This window comes from Arachis ipaensis, chromosome B02 (genome assembly GCF_000816755.2).
Source record: "Arachis ipaensis cultivar K30076 chromosome B02, Araip1.1, whole genome shotgun sequence".
Classification (NCBI taxonomy): domain Eukaryota; kingdom Viridiplantae; phylum Streptophyta; class Magnoliopsida; order Fabales; family Fabaceae; genus Arachis; species Arachis ipaensis.
The window spans coordinates 102115527-102129935 of record NC_029786.2 but is presented as its reverse complement, the minus strand read 5'-3'; the positions used below and the strand labels follow the sequence as shown (position 1 = coordinate 102129935).

General features: G+C 37.5%; 1 long non-coding RNA gene across 1 annotated transcript; it reads right to left on the bottom strand.

Moving 5' to 3' along the window:
• On the bottom strand, positions 1149 to 11790 carry LOC110269067. Its single transcript, XR_002358038.1, has 3 exons — positions 11667 to 11790; positions 3566 to 3571; positions 1149 to 1285 (listed from the first exon to the last, which is right to left on the bottom strand). It is a non-coding gene; the product is annotated as an uncharacterized LOC110269067 (long non-coding RNA).

The window sequence follows — 14409 nt, the reverse complement described above, 5'->3', positions numbered from 1 at the left end:
TCATTGATTTCATTGATTATTTTATATTATTATTTTTATGTTATTCGAATTTAAAATTTTAAAATTTATCAAAATAATTAACTTTAAATCCCATAAAAAAAAACTACTGAAGTGCCTGTTAAGCCGCTAATAACAATAATAATAATTATCATTATTTGGTGTAATTAAAACCACATTAATAATTCCTATTACCTGTGATTTGTCTACACTTATAGGACTATTAAAACCACATAAAGGACTATTTTAATTCATGAAATTATTTTTAATTAAACAGAAAAATAAGTAAAAAAATTGGTTTCTTTCTTCATTTTTCCCCTTTTTTTCAGAAAAAAAGTAAAATATATTGATGGTTTATCAGTGGCTAAGAGAAGGGAGAGGTTGAATCTTTAGCCCTTTTTTTTGCTTAGTAACCTTTGCTGTCCTTCAGAACACTTGAGGAGATATTTCTTGTTTTTGTCTCGAGCCTAGCCACGAGATTTTTTCGTTTTTGTCTCGTGACCAGCCAGGAGATATTTTTCAGTTTTGTCTCCTGTGCAGCAGAATCAGAAATGGAGTAAAAGAGAGAGAAAATTGCACCAAGATATATCCTGGTTCAGCTGCAAAGTGCAATACAGTCTACATCCAGTCTCCATCACAACATTGATGGAATTTCACTATAATCATCCTTGATTACAAACACCAATTCTCCCTAGGAACTACCCTTCCTATCCGGGACAAGTCCAGAATCTAAACCCAAAGACTGAACTTGACTTGGTCACTGCCAAGCTTTCAACTGCTAAGTGATAACCCAACTTGCAAGGGGATTCCCACAGAATCATGAAACACAACACAGATGTACAAAGGACCTCTAAGGACATCTATGGCTTTTTCTTTTAATTTTGTGCACTCTGCCTTTTTCCGCTCTATGGCTTTTTCTTACAAACCTCGTTTGTCTTTTTCCATGAGACTCAAGACAGACAAAATTAAACAGAAAAATACAAAATAGAGAACATTGAAGGAGAAGAACTTCTGTTAGCTTAGGTAGCTATGTGAACACTGTGCCTTGCACTCTCACTCCTTGCATCAAGCCCTGGCTGTTCTCCCTTATTTATAAAAGGGGGAAGCCTCCACGGTTGAAACCATTTGAACCAAGCTAAACTTCTTCTTCAAGAAAACTGGTTCGGCCAGAGAGAGAGGAGAGATAACCGAATGCTATATCCAACATGCAATTACCTCTAAGTCTTCCCTTTACACCAAGCTTCACCAATCTGAGCCATCCCTCTTGACTTGCACTCCAAGAAGGACTCTGGTACACAAAATCGTGAGTTTACACTTTTCTCACAACTCTGCGCAGCTGACCAGCAAGTGCACTAGGTCGTCCAACTAATACCTTACGTGAATAAAGGTCGATCCCACGGAGATTTTTAGCTTGAAGCAAGCTATGGTTGTCTTGTAAATCTCAGTCAGGTGGGTTCAAATGGTTATTGAGGTTTTGATGATTAAACGACAAATAAAACATAAAATAGGATAGAGATACTTATGCAGTTCATTGGTGGGAATTTTAGATAAGCGTATGGAGATGCTTTGTTCCCTCTGAGCCTCTGCTTTCCTAATGTCCTCATCCAATCATGCGTACTCCCTTCCATGGCAAACTGTATATTGGTGGATCACCGTTGTCAATGGCTACCATCCGTCCTCTCAGTGAAAACATATCCGCTACAGTTTCCCGCATGGCTAATCAGCTGTTGGTTCTCGATCGTGTCGGAATAAGATCCATTGATCCTTTTGCACACTGTCACTGCGCCCAACAGTCACGAGCTTGAAGCTCGTCACAGTCATCCCATCCCAGATCCTACTCGGAATACCACAAACAAGGTTTAAACTTTTTAGATCTCAAGAATGCTGCCAATTGATTCTAGCTTATACTACGAAGACTAAGATCTCACGGAATGGAAGGCTCTATTGTCAGGAGAGGCAACCATGCGTCGTGAACCAGGAGGCCAAGAGATACACACTCAAGCTCTTGCAGATAGAATGGAGGTGGTTGTCAGGCACGCGTTCATAAGGGAGGATGATGATGAGTGTCACGGATCATCACATCCATCAGGTTGAAGTACGAGTGAATATCTTAGAACAAGAATAAGCGTGAATTGAATAGAAAAACAATAGTACTTTGCATTAATTCATGAGGAACAGCTGAGCTCCACACCTTAATCTATGAGGTGTAGAAACTCCACCGTTAAAAATACATAAGTGATGAAGGTCCAGGCATGGCCGAATGGCCAGCCCCCAAAATGTGATCAAGAGATCAAAAGTGATCCAAAGATAGTCTCAAAAATGATCTAAAGATATGAATAAAATAGTGAAAAGTGTTATTTATACTAAACTAGTAAACTAGGTTTACAGAAAATGAGTAACTAAGTGTAGATAGTGTAGAAATGCACTTCCGGGGCCCACTTGGTGTGTGTTTGGGCTGAGCATTGAAGCTTTCACGTGCATAGGCTCTTCTTGGAGTTTAAACGCCAGTTTTGGTGCCAGTTTGGACGTTTAACTCCAGCTTTGGTGCCAGTTCTGGCGTTTTACGCCAGAAAATGGTCTCTAGTGGGCGTTTGGACGCCAGTTTGGGCCATCAGATCTCGGGAAAAGTATGGACTATTATACATTGCTTGAAAGCCCAAGATGTCTACTTTTCAACGCAATTGAGATCATGCCAATTGGGCTTCTATAGCTCGAGAAAGTACACTTCAAGTGCAGGGAGGTCAGAATCCAACAGCATCTTTAGTCCTTTCTCAGCCTCTGAATCAGATTTTTGCTCAGGTCCCTCAATTTCAGCCAGAAAATACCTGAAATCACAAAAAAACACACAAACTCATAGTAAAGTCCAGAAATGTGATTTTTGCATAAAAACTAATAAAAATATACGAAAAAGTAACTAAAACATATTAAAAACTATGTAAAAATAATGGCAAAAAGCATATAAATTATCAACTCATCACAACACCAAACTTAAATTGTTGCTTGTCCCCAAACAAATGAAAATAAAATAGGATAAAAAGAAGAGAATATACAATAAATCTCACAATATCAATGAAATTTAGTCCCAATTAGATGAGCAGGGCTAGTAGCTTTTTGCTTCTGAACAGTTTTGGCATCTCACTTTATCTTTTGAAGTTTAGAATGATTGGCATCCATTAAGAACTCAGAATTTAGATAATGTTATTGATTCTCCTAGTTCAGTATGTTGATTCTTGAACACAGCTACTTTATGAGTCTTGGCCGTGACCCTAAGCATCTTGTTTTCCAGTATTACCACCGGATACATAAATGCCACAGACACATAACTGGATGAACCTTTTTAGATTGTGACTCAGCTTTGCTAGAGTCCCCAGTTAGAGGTGTCCAGAGTTCTTAAGCACACTCTTTTGCTTTGGATTACGACTTTAACCACTCAGTTTCAAGCTTTTCACTTGGACCTTCATGACACAAGCACATGGTTAGGGACAGCTTGATTTAGCTGCTTAGGCCAGGATTTTATTCCTTTGGGCCCTCTTATCCACTGCTACTCAAAGCCTTGAATCCTCTTTACCCTTGCCTTTTGGTTAAAGGGTTATTGGCTTTTTCTGCTTGCTTTTTCTTTTTCTTTATTTTTTTTGCCTATTTTTTTTCGCAAGCTTGTGTTTTTCACTGCTTTTTCTTGCTTCAAGAGTCAATTTTATGATTTTTCAGATTATCAATAACATTTCTCTTTGTTCATCATTCTTTCAAGAGACAACAATTTTAACATTCATAAACTTCACTATAAAAAACATGCACTGTTCAAGCATTCATTCAGAAAACAAAAAGTATTGCCACCACATCAAAATAATTAGACTAATTTCAAGATAAAAGTCGAAATCCATGTACTTCTTGTTCTTTTGTAATTAGGAACATTTTTCATTTAAGAAAGGTGAAGGATTTATGGGACATTCATAGCTTCAAGGCATAGACACTAGACACTAATGATCATGTAATAAAGACACAAACATAGACAAACATAAAGCATAAAAAATCGAAAAATAGAAAAATAAATAACAAGGAAATTAAAGAACAGGTCCACCTTAGTGATGGCGGCTAGTTCTCCTTCTTGAAGATCCCATAGAGTGCTTGAGCTCCTTAATGTCTCTTCCTTGCCTTTGTTGTTCTTCCCTCATGGCTCTTTGGTCTTCTCTAATTTCATGGAGGATGATGGAATGCTCTTGGTGCTCCATCCTTAGTTGCTCCATATTAGAACTCAAATCTCTTAGAGAAGTATTGAGTTGTTCCCAATAGTTGTGTGGAGAAAAATGCATCCCTTAAGGTATCTCAAGGATTTCTTGATAAGGGACTTCCTCATGCATTTATTGAGGTCCATGAGTGGGCTCTCTTGTTTGCTCCATCCTCTTTTTAGTGATGGGCTTGTCCTCTTCAATGAGGATGTCTTCCTCTATGACAATTCCAGCTAAACTGCATAGGTGACAAATGAGATGAGGAAATGCTAACCTTGCCAAAGTGGAGGGCTGTCAGCCACTTTGTACAGTTCTAGAGGTATGATCTCATGAACTTCCACTTCCTCTCCAATCATGATGCTATGGATCATGATAGCCCGATCCACAGTTACTTCGGATCGGTTGCTAGTAGGAATGATAGAGCGTTGGATGAACTCCAACCATCCTCTAGCCACAAGCTTAAGGTCAAGCCTTCTTAGTTGAACCGGCTTGCCTTTGGAGTCTCTCTTCCATTGGGCTCCTTCCATACAGATGTCCATGAGGACTTGGTCCAACCTTTGATCAAAGTTGACCCTTCTTGTGAAAGGATGAAGATCTCCTTGCATCATTGGCAAGTTGAATGCCAACCTCACATTTTTTGGACTGAAATCTAAGTATTTCTCCCGAACCATTGTGAGCCAATTCTTTGGGTTCGGGTTCATACTTTGATCATGGTTCTTGGTGATCCATGCATTAGCATAGAACTCTTGAACCATTAAGATTCTGACTTGTTGAATGGGATTGGTGAGAGCTTCCCATCCTCTTCTCCTAATCTCATGTCGGATCTCCGGATATTCACTCCTTTTGAGCTTGAAGGGGACCTCGGGGATCACCTTCTTCTTGGCCACAACTTCATAGAAGTGGTCTTGATGGACCTTTAAGATGAATCTTTCCATCTCCCATGACTCGGAGGTGGAGGCAATTTCCTTCCCTTTCCTCTTCCTTGAGGTTTCTCCGGCCTTAGGTGCCATTAATGGTTATGGAAAATTAAAAAGCAAGGCTTTTTCCACACCAAACTTAAGAGGTTTGCTCGTCCTCGAGCAAAAGAAGAAAGAAGAGAGTAGAAGAAGAAGAAAAGTGGGAGATGGAGGCTTGAGAGGGTTTGGCCAAGGGGGGTTTTGAGTGTATGTGATTTGTGAAAATGAAGGAGGAAGGAGGGGTATTTATAGTGTAAGAGAGGGAGTTGGTTCGTGTGAGAAGGGTTGGGTTTGGGAGGGAAAAGGTTTGAATTTGAGTGGGTGGGGGTAGGTGGTTTGTATGATGGGTTTATGGGAATTAGGGAATGGATGTGAGTGGTGAAGAGAATATGGGGAAGAGGGTAAGATTTGATACGAGAGTGGAGTTTTGGGTAGAGTGTTATGGAGAAGTGTGAAGAGGAGAGAGAGTGAGGTGGGGTAGGTGGGGATCCTGTGGGGTCCACAGATCTTGAGTTGTCAAGGATTTCTCATCCCTGCACCATTCTGGCGTGTAAACGCCCTCTATGTGCCATTCCTGGCATTTAAACGTCGGGCTGATGCCCTTTTCTGGCGTTTAAACGCCCAGAAAGGTGCCAGACTAGGCGTTTAAACGCCCATTTTTATACATTTACTGGCATTCAAACGCTAGTTTGCCTGCCAGTTCTGGCATTTAAATGCCAGACTGCTGCCCATTTCTGGCGTTTAAACGCCCAGAATGGTGCCAGGCTGGGCGTTAAACGCCCATTTTGGTATCCTTACTAGCGTTTAAACGCCAGTAAGCTCTTCCTCCAGGGTGTGCTATTTTTGATGTTGTTTTTTATTTTGCTTTAATTTTTGTAGTTATTTTTGTGACTCCACATGATCATCATCCTAAAGAAAACATAAAATAACAATGAAAAATAAAATAAAAGAGTAAATAATATAGATAAATAAAATTGTGTTGCCTCCCAATAAGCGTTTCTTTAATGTCAATAGCTTGACAGGAAGCTCATACAGAGCTTCACAGGTGCTCAGAGCATGATTGTGGCCTCCCAACACCAAACTTAGAGTTTGAATGTGGGGGCTTTGCTTGACTCTGCATGGAGAGAATTGAATGAAGCTTTTCATGCTTCTTCCCCATGTTTACAGAAGAAGATCTTTGTGCCTTAAACACAAGGTAGTCCTCATTCACCTGAAGGACTACCTCTCATCTGTCTACATCAATCACAGCCTTTGCTGTGGCTAGGAAGGGTCTTCCAAGGATGATGGATTCATCCTCATCCTTTCCAGTGTCTAGGATTATGAAATCAGCAGGGATGTAAAGGCCTTCAACCTTTACCAAGACATCATCTACAAGTCCATAAGCCTGTTTCTTTGATTTGTCTGCCATCTCTAGTGAGATTCTTGCAGCTTGTACCTCAAAGATCCCTAGTTTTTCCATTACATAGAGTGGCATGAGGTTGATACTTGATCCTAGGTTACACAGAGCCTTTTCAAAGGTCATGGTGCCTATGGTGCAAGGTATCAAGAACCTTCCGGGATCCTCTTTCTTTTGAGGCAACTTCAGTTGAACCAATGCACTTAGTTCATTGATGAGCAATGGAGGTTCATCCTCCCTAGTCTCATTACCAAATAATCTGGCATTCAGCTTCATGATTACTCCTAGATATTGAGCAACTTGCTCTTCAGTAACATTTTCGTCCTCTTCAGAGGAAGAATATTCGTCAAGCTCATGAATGGTAATAGTAGGTTCAGTGGAATCTCTATGGTCTCTAGATGAGCCTCAGATTCTTGTGGTTCCTCAATAGGGGACTCCTTGTAGTCCAGTGGACATCCTATGAGGTCTTCCTTACTGTGAATCACGTCCTCCTCCTCTTCTATAGGTTCGGCCATTTTGGTTGTATTAATGGCCTTGCACTCTCTTTTTGGATTCTCTTCTGTATTGCTTGGGAGAATACTAAGAGGAGTTTCAGTAATTCTTTTACTCAGATGACCCACTTGTGCCTCCAAATTTCTTATGGAGGACTATGCCTCAGTCATGAAACTGAGGGTGGTCTTAGATAGATCAGAGACTATGTTTGCTAAGCTAGAGAGGCTCTGCTCAGAATTCTCTGTCTGTTGCTGAGAAGATGATGGGAAAGGCTTGCTATTGCCAAACCTGTTTCTCCCACCATTATTGTTATTAAACCCTTGTTGAGGCTTCTGGTGATCCTTCCATGAGAAATTTGGATGATTCCTCCATGAAGGATTATAGGTGTTTCTATAGGATTCTCCCATGTAATTCACATCTTCCATTGCAGGATTCTCAAGGTCATAAGCTTCTCCTTCAGAGGAGGCGTCTTTAGCTTGCAATCCAGTCAGACTCTGAGAAATCATATTGACTTGCTGAGTCAATATTTTGTTCTGAGCCAATATGGCATTCAGAGTATCAATCTTAAGAACTCCTTTCTTCTGAGTCACCCCATTATTCATAGGATTTCTCTCAGAGGTCTACATGAACTGGTTATTTGCAACCATTTCAATGAGTTCCTGGGCTTCTGTAGGTGTTTTCAGATGAAGAGATCCACCAGCAGAGTGGTCCAATGACATCTTGGATAACTCAGACAGACCATCATAAAATATACATATGATGCTCCATTCTGGAAACATGTCAGAAGGACGCCTTTTGGTTAATTGCTTGTATCTTTCCCAAGCTTCATAGAGGGATTCACCTTCCTTCTGTCTGAAGGTTTGGACATCCACTTTGAGCTTACTCATCTTTTGAGGTGGAAAGAATTTGGTTAAGAATGCATTGACCAGCTTGTCCCAAGAGTTCAGGCTTTCTCTAGGTTGTGAGTCCAACCATGTAGCTCTGTCTCTCACGACAAAGGGAAAAAGCATAAGTCTGTAGACCTCGGGATCAACCCCATTGGTCTTAACAGTATCACAGATCTGCAAGAATTCAGATAAGAACTGATGAGGATCTTCTGATGGAAGTCCATGAAACTTGCAGTTCTGCTGCATTAGAGAAACTAATTGAGGCTTAAGCTCAAAGTTGTTTACTCTAATGGCAGGAATTGAGATGCTTCTTCCATAGAAGTTGGAAGTTGGTGCAGCATAGTCACCAAGCATCTTCCTTGCATTGTTGTTATTATTTTCGGTTGCCATGTCTTCTTCTTTTTCGAAAATTTCTGTCAGGTCCTCTCCAGAGAGTTGTGCTTTAGCTTCTCTTAGCTTCCTCTTCAGAGTCCTTTCAGGTTCAGGATCGGCTTCAACAAGAATATCCTTATCCTTGTTCCTGCTCATGTGAAAAAGAAGAGAACAGAAAAGAAAATGAATCCTCTATGTCACAGTATAGAGATTCCTTTATGTTAGTAGAAGAAGAGAAGAAGAGAAGAATGAGGTAGAGGAAAAATGAGAAGAATTCGAACACAGAGGGAGAGAGAGGATTCGAATTATGAGTAGAAGAAAAGTGTTAGTAGATAAATAAAATAAATAGAAAGAGATGAGAGAGAGAGAGAGAGGGAATTCGAATATTAAATAAAATAAAAAAGAAAAATATTTTTGTTTTTATTTTAAAAATTAGTTAGTATTCGAAAATTAAGAAAAGGAATAAAATAAAATTAGAGTTTAAAACAATTAGTTAATTAAAAAGATTTTTGAAAAAGTTGTTAGTGGTTTTCGAAAATTAGAGAGAGAAAAGTAGTTAGGTGGTTCTGAAAAAGATAAGAATTAGTAAAATTTTTTTTAAATAAAAAAAAAAGTCAAGTAGTTAATTGAAAAAGATTTGAAAATAAATTTTGAAAAGATAAGAAGTTAGAAAAAGATTTTGAAATTAAGTTTTGAAAAAGATATGATTGAAATCTATTTTGAAAAAGATTTGAAAAAGAAATTTAAAAAGATTTGATTTTGAAAATTGAAGTTGATGACTTGACTAACAAGAAACTAAAAGATATGATTCTAGAATTTAAAGATTGAACCTTTCTTAACAAGAAAGCAACAAACTTGAAATTTTTGAATCAAAACATTAATTGTTGGTAAAGTAATCGAAAATATGAAATGAAAATAAGAAAAAAAGATTTTGAAAATCAATTTTAAAATTTTCAAAAATATTAAGAAGAAAAATGAAAAAGATTTGATTTTTGAAAAAGATTTGAAAAGATAGAATTTTTAAATTGAAATTTGACTTGACTAACAAGAAACAACTAAGTTTTTAAAAAATTTTTACTAAGTCAACCCAAAATTTCAAAATTTTATGAGTGAAATAAGAAAAAGATATTTTTTTTTGATTTTTTGAATTTTAATGAGAAAAGAGAAAAACAACAAATTGACTCAAGACATGAAAAATTAAGATCAACACAAAGAAAACATGCAAGAATACTTTGAATGTCAAGATGAACACCAAGAATACTTTGAAGATCATGATGAACATCAAAAACTTATTTTTGAAAAATTTTTAAGAAAGAAAACACATGCAAGACACCAAACTTAGAAAATTTTTTATGCTTAGACACTAACAAATTAAAAATGCATATGAAAAACAAGAAAGGACACAAAACAAGAAAATCACAAGATCAAACAAAGACAATCATCAAGAACAACTTGAAGATCATGAAGAACATAATGCATGAATTTTCAAAAAATGCTAGAAAAATAAAAACATGCAATTGACACCAAACTTAAAAATTGACACTAGACTCAAACAAGAAACAAGAATAAAAATTACCTAATCTAAGCAACAAGATAAACCGTCAGTTGTCCAAACTCGAACAATCCCCGGCAACGGCGCCAAAAACTTGGTACACGAAATCGTGAGTTCACACTTTTCTCACAACTCCGCGCAGCTGACCAGCAAGTGCACTGGATCGTCCAACTAATACCTTACGTGAGTAAGGGTCGATCCCACGGAGATTGTCGGCTTGAAGCAAGCTATGGTCATCTTGTAAATCTCAGTCAGGCGGGTTCAAATGGTTATTGAGGTTTTGATGATTAAACGAGAAATAAAACATAAAATAGGATAGAGATACTTATGCAGTTCATTGGTGGGAATTTCAGATAAGCGTATGGAGATGCTTTGTTCCCTCTGAGCCTCTGCTTTCCTATTGTCCTCATCCAATCATGCGTACTCCCTTCCATGGCAAGTTGTATGTTGGTGGATCACCGTTGTCAATGGCTACCATCCGTCCTCTCAGTGAAAACATATCCGCTACGGTTTCTCGCATGGCTAATCAGTTGTCGGTTCTCGATCGTGTCAGAATAAGATCCATTGATCCTTTTGCACACTGTCACTGCGCCCAACAGTCACGAGTTTTGAAGCTCGTCACAGTCATCCCATCCCAGATCCTATTCGGAATACCACAGACAAGGTTTAGACTTTTCAGATCTCAAGAATACTGCCAATTGATTCTAGCTTATACCACGAAGACTCTGATCTCACGGAATGGAAGGCTCTGTTGTCAGGAGAGGCAACCATGCGTCGTGAACCAGGAGGCCAAGAGATACACACTCAAGCTCTTGCAGATAGAACGGAGGTGGTTGTCAGGCACACGTTCATAAGGGAGGATGATGATGAGTGTCACGGATCATCACATCCATCAGGTTGAAGTACGAGTGAATATCTTAGAACAAGAATAAGCGTGAATTGAATAGAAAAACAATAGTACTTTGCATTAATTCATGAGGAATAGCTGAGCTCCACATCTTAATCTATGAGGTGTAGAAACTCCACCGTTGAAAATACATAAGTGATGAAGGTCCAGGCATGGCCGAATGGCCAGCCCCCAAAACGTGATCAAGAGATCAAAAGTGATCCAAAGATAGTCTCAAAAATGATCTAAAGATATGAATACAATAGTGAAAAGTGTTATTTATACTAAACTAGTAAACTAGGTTTACAGAAAATGAGTAACTAAGTGTAGATAGTATAAATGCACTTTCGGGGCCCACTTGGTGTGTGTTTGGGCTGAGCATTGAAGCTTTCACGTGCATAGGCTCTTCTTGGAGTTTAAACGCGAGTTTTGGTGCCAATTTGGGCATTTAACTCCAGCTTTGGTGCCAGTTATGGCGTTTTACGCCAGAAAAGGGTCTCTGGTGGGCGTTTGGACGCCAGTTTGGGCCATCAGATCGGGTAAAGTATGAACTATTATACATGCTGGAAAGCCCAAGATGTCTACTTTCCAACACAATTAAGAGCGTGCCAATTGGGCTTTTGTAGCTCGAGAAAATCCACTTCGAGTGCAGGGAGGTCAGAATCCAACGGCATCTTCAGTCCTTTCTCAGCCTCTGAATCAGATTTTTGCTCAGGTCCCTCAATTTCAGCTAGAAAATACCTGAAATCATAGAAAAACACACAAACTCATAGTAAAGTTCAGAAATGTGATTTTTGCATAAAAACTAATAAAAATATACGAAAAAGTAACTAAAACATATTAAAAACTATGTAAAAACAATGTCAAAAAGCGTATAAATTATCCGCTCATCAGACTCCTACCATTGATGCTTCTTGATGCATGATAGCTTCTTCTGCTCAAACTTCTGCATCTTCTCCACGTAGCTACAGTGGCTACCTCCTGTGACAATTGATCAAAAGCTGAGACAAATCATCCCTTAAGGATCTTCTTTCTTTGACCGAGATCTCCTCTTCCATTTTTGGTATGGAGAGCTTGAGCTTACTTCACCAAATCTTACCTTATTTTGGTGAAGATCTCAGCCACAACATACTTTTTGTTTTCTTTTTCTTTCCATCATTGCGATGGTCTTATTGCTTGCTTCTTCTTCTTTTCGGTAGCTAGCTTTAGCTTCTATGCTTTCTCTGTTGAAATGACCAAAAGAGAAGAAAGAGTAGAGAGAAAAGAAAGAAAAAGCAAAGCATGAGAGTAATGAATGTTTTAAGTTAATTAAGATCAACTCCCCATGCTTCTTGTGTAGTAGCGTGTAAGCTACTCTAAATGCCATCAAATCACTTTGACATTTTCTCTCTCATGTTTCCAAGACAATTAATTCAAGCAAAGAGGATTTTGAAATCCACCACATTTTTTGGTCGGTGGATTGGACAACCCCCAATCCTAAGTACACAACACACCCACACACTCCTCACACATTTTTATCACATTTTTCCTCAATTGCATTCTCTAGGGTTTGAACCCTAGACCTTTGAAGTGGGGAGGGGGAGAAATGTCATTAGAACCAAGGCTCATTGGCATTTGCTTTCTCTCAAAATTGGTTTCGGACCAAGCCTTGGGTTTCCAACTAAAATTTGAATTGGGCTAATAATAATGTTAATAGAATCTGGCCCATTAACAAAATATTGATTCAGCCAAACAATTTAACCAAGGTTGAAAGTAAAATTCATTTTTTGGCTTGCAACAATTTTTCTTTTCTTTTCGCCCCAATCAAAACCTGCAGAACAAAATTATTTTAATTAACACATATGAATTAAAATCAAATTAATAATTTTACAATTAATCATATTAATAATATTTAATCATCACTAATATTAATTTAGAGTTTTCCAAACTCATCATATATTTTCACGTAAGATTTCCATTTCCTCTTGAATATTTCCAGAATCTGAGAAAGGAACAAATAAAAGTTTACTTTTCTCAGCTTAGATTTCTTCATAAACAAACAAACAAGCACAATAACAGAAAACGAACCACCCCGTCTTCTCTCTGTCTCCAGATTCATTCATTCAATCATCAAACCAAAAACCACATCACGGAGAGAAAGAGAGAGAGAAGTGGGTGTGTTTGTTATATAATCATAGAATGGAGAAGACTTCAGAGGTGGAAGGTACGGTGAGGAACATTCTAGAAGAAGAGACACTGAAGTGGGTGTTCGTGGGAGGAAAAGGGGGAGTTGGAAAAACAACATGCAGCTCCATCATCTCCGTCCTCCTCTCCCAAGTCAGATCCTCCGTTCTCATCATCTCAATCGACTCTGCTCACATTCTAAGATGATTATAAATTTATAATTATATAGAGTGTGCACATTTAATTTGAGATGTTATTGAAATGCACTTATTTTATTCATTTGTAGAGTAATCTGGGGAGTACTACCACTGCATTTGATTTTCAATGTCAGCAAAAGATTCATGCCTCTAATTCCCACCTTGTACAACTATTTGAAAGTTTGTACAAACAGAAGCACCCGCATTCACTTTTGTGATCTTGTAAAACTCTTATTTGATTTGTGTATCCTAATGTAATTGAACCACTTTTTGTTATGATTCTTTTGTTGCCACACTTTTTTTTTACATAAGTGGGGAGTTTTTATTCTTTAAGTTTTAATTTATGTATTACTGCATGTAAAGCCTTCTCAAATTCACGCGATTTTAATTTATTATGGTTTGAGTATTCATTTAAGCCCCGAAACCAATATAATACGACCAATAATCCAAGCTTGCCTCCATTGAATTTTCAAGAAATGCATCATTACTAAGTTTTATTTCTCTGTCTCTCTACCTACATATACACACTCTCATTATTGTTGCTCAACAGCAGTGTAAATAGAATCAACTTCATTTGTCTCTCATCATTTCAAAATTAGGCCTAATTTATTCAATACTTAGCTATATCATCGCACGAGTCATCATAAAACCAATTTATACTTTGTGAGTTATGATTTATGCATTTAAAAATAAAACATTTATTGAAACATTATAGTCTAATCTGAAGATAAAATAAGAAAATCAAAAAATTGGATATTAAGATGTGTAGAGTCACACTAAAATTTAGAGTTAATACAGTGAATCTAAACAAAATATGAGTTTATAATTTTTTAATTGACAAGTTAGAACGGTGGACTAGTAACTCTCTGGTCAAGTAGTAAAGCTAAATAAAAAAATGAATTTGACAACATCAAACATTCTAAATTTAAGCATATATCGAATCTTAACACCTTTAAGTCATGTCAAATAATTAGAAGAAGAACTCAAGATACACACCAAAAATTATATTTAAACAAAATTACTCATATGTTATTCATGTAGCCAACATATGATTTTTTGTGTTATGTATAAATAAATTGTAATGAATCAAGCTGGTTATTATTTCATTTATATAGTCGTCTTGCATACAAGTTATGAATAATTTGTGGAAGAAGAAGCCAGAACATACATATGGTTATAGCTAAAGAAAGTTTAATCTATGTAGTAGTTTCATCAAATAATATAGGAAAATTATCAGGTGTACCGAGGAATATCGGTGTTCCAGTTGTTTTAACCGTTGATTTTA